The following is a 3,240-nucleotide window of genomic DNA, read 5'->3' as shown; positions in this document are numbered from 1 at the left end:
AAATGACTAGAGCCAACAGATATGAAAACCCGGAGGAAATGGATAAATTTCTGGACAAATGCAAACTACCAAGACTGAACTAAGAAAAAAAAAAAAAAAGAAAACCCGAACAGACCAACAACAAGCAATGATATTGAAGCAGTAATCAGCTGTCTCCCAACAAAGAAAAGCCCAGGACTGAATGGCTTTACTGCTGAATTCTACCAAGGCTTTAAAAAGGAAGTAATACCAATTCTGTTCAAACTATTCCAAAAAGTTGAAACAGAGGCCACTCTCCCAAATCCACTCTAAGAGGCCAGCATCACCATGATACCCAAACCAGACAAAGATCAAATAAAAAAAGAAAATTACAGACTGATATCTGTGATGAACATATATACAGAAATCCTCAACAAAATATCCACAATCAGAATACAGCAACAACACATCAAAAAAATTATACATCATGGATGGCACAGAGCCTGCTGCAGGAGAGCGGGTGGGGGTCAGCTGCTGCTGCTGCTGCGGGCGCGGGGACCTGTGGGCGGTCGCTTCGTCCACAAGGCCAGGGGACCGACAAGCTGCCCATAGAGGAGACGCTGGAGGACAGCCCGCAGACAAGGTCTTTCCTGGGTGTATTTGAAGAAGATGCTGCAGCTATTTCCAACTATATGAACGAACTGTATCAAGCTATGCATCGGATTTATGATGCACAGAATGAATTAAGTGCAGCAACACACCTGACTTCAAAACTTTTAAAAGAATATGAAAAACAGCGTTTTCCACTGGGGGGTGATGATGAGGTTATGAGCTCTACTTTACAACAGTTTTCAAAAGTTATAGATGAACTTAGCTCTTGTCATGAGGTACTTTCAACTCAACTTGCTCATGCCATTCTGTTCCCCATTACCCAGTTTAAAGAAAGAGATCTGAAAGAAATATTAACATTAAAGGAAGTGTTTCAGATTGCCAGTAATGATCATGATGCTGCAATTAACAGATAGAGCCGATTGTCAAAAAAAAAGAGAAAATGACAAGGTGAAATATGAAGTAACAGAAGATGTGTACACTTCCAGAAAGAAACAACACCAGACCATGATGCATTATTTTTGTGCATTAAATACTCTTCAGGACAAGAAAAAGACAACATTGTTAGAACCTCTACTTGGGTACATGCAAGATCAGATAAGTTTCTTTCAGATGGGTTCTGAAAATCTCAGTGAACAACTGGAAGAATTTTTAGCTAATATTGGGACAAGTGTGCAGAATGTTCGCAGGGAAATGGACAGTGACGTAGAGACCGTGCAACAGATAATAGAGGATTTGGAAGTAGCCAGTGACCCCTCATATGTGCCTGACCCAGACCTCACCAAATTTCCTGTTAATCGAAACTTAACCCGAAAGGCTGGATACCTTCATGCTAGAAATAAAACAGGCTTGGTGTCATCTACCTGGGACAGACAGTTTTACTTCACGCAGGGTGGAAATTTAATGAGCCAAGCCCGTGGGGATGTAGCAGGAGGCCTGGCCATGCACACAGACAACTGTGCAGTGATGGCTGTGGACTGTGAAGACAGGCGATACTGTTTTCAGATCACTTCTTTTGACGGAAAAAAAATCTTCAATTTTACAAGCAGAGAGTAAAAAAGACCATGAAGAGTGGATCTGTACAATAAACAACATATCTAAACAAATCTACTGAAGTGAAAATCCAGAGGAAACTGCTGCACGAGTAAGTCCGTCTGCTCCGGAAGCTGTCACTCCTTCCCCATCTTTCCTGCAGAAGCACGAAAGCCTACAGCCAGCAGGACACTCTCGGCCATCAACAGCTCGAACCAGCAGTTCGGGATCCTTGGGATCTGAGTGCACAGATCTGGCTGCCCTCTCTCTAGATTGTCTTGTTGCCCCGGACACTCCAGCACAGTCCGACGTCATTTCTCCTGTGCGTGACGATCAGCCTGGCCAAGCAGCAGCCTCTGGCCAGGGAGGCAGGTGCACGAATCCACGTGGAGAATCTGCAGGAAGCACAAACTCTGAAACCGAAGATTCTATTCTTCATCAGTTACTTATTGTTCGATTCCTCGGGTCTATGGAGGTGAAACCAGATGACCATCAGATCTTGTTTATGAAACAATGCGCCAAATCTTAGCTGCCCGGGCCGCCCGTAACATCTTTCGTATGACAGAATCACATTTATTAGTGACTTGTGACTGTTTCAAGTTAATTGATCCACAAACACAAGTCACAAGGCTCACGTGTCTATTACCCTGTGTAGTTTCGTATGCTGCACACCAGGAAAAGAAGCGGCTTTTTGGATTTGTTCTTCGGACGTCAGGAGGGAGAAGTGAAAGGAATCTGTCATCAGTCTGTTATATATTTGAATCAAACAACGAGGGGGAAAGATTTGTGATTCTGTTGGACGGCAAAGCAGATAGCTTTGCATGCCGAACTGGATCGCAGGGCGTCAGAAAAACAAGAAGGAATAGAGAGAGTGGAAGAGAAGCAACAGAAAGAACTCAGTAAGCAAAAGCAAATTGAAAAGGGCTTGGAAGAGCAACGTCGGTTGATAGCTGCTTCCAGTAGAACAAACGACGCCAGTAGTGAGGGGCAGTTTGTCGTCCTTAGCAGCAGCCGTCAGAAGAGAGCGATTGGGAGAAGAAGCGAAGAAGAGAGGTCAGAAGCATAAACTTATCCTTGCTTTTTGATTGAATATTCCCCCCTTGGAATTCGACAATTTCTGTGGTGAAATGGTACAAGGTAACAACTATGTTGAAATATCCAGGAGGAGACTAAGCTTTGTATTTGCTGGTTTGTTTTAGCTTCATTTAAAACAGTAAGATTGAACTTGCTGACTTAGGTTTGCATTGATGTTTTTCCCTTAAAAATCACTATACTATGCATTAATATTAAATTCCACATGTCTAACAGAAGCCTGCTCATCTCCCCGAAGTAGATTGCTGAGGAAGTACTTGCTCAGGCATTTTTTCCTTCAGATTGTGAAATTTTTATCTTGCATTGTAATTGGTTATGACCATAAGAAATCATTTGTTCTTTAGGTTCAAATATTTATGGATATGCTCCCTCTCTTTCTTTAGGAACATTGTGCTTGTAGTGAGGAAGCATTCAACTGAATAAGTTCAAAACCTTTATACAGAGAATTCTACAAGTTTGCAGATATTTTAACAATATTATATGTGCGATAGAACTTTCCCTATTAATATCAATAAATTCCCCTTAAATTGGAAAAAAGAAATAGAACAG

General features: G+C 42.0%; 1 pseudogene; it reads left to right on the top strand.

Moving 5' to 3' along the window:
- Positions 1–449: 449 nt before the first annotated feature.
- On the top strand, positions 450–2,665 carry LOC134378278 (DCC-interacting protein 13-alpha-like; annotated as a pseudogene).
- Positions 2,666–3,240: the final 575 nt, after the last annotated feature.

Source organism: Cynocephalus volans, chromosome 5 (assembly GCF_027409185.1).
Source record: "Cynocephalus volans isolate mCynVol1 chromosome 5, mCynVol1.pri, whole genome shotgun sequence".
NCBI lineage: Eukaryota > Metazoa > Chordata > Mammalia > Dermoptera > Cynocephalidae > Cynocephalus > Cynocephalus volans.
This window is presented reverse-complemented; position numbering and strand designations above follow the sequence as displayed.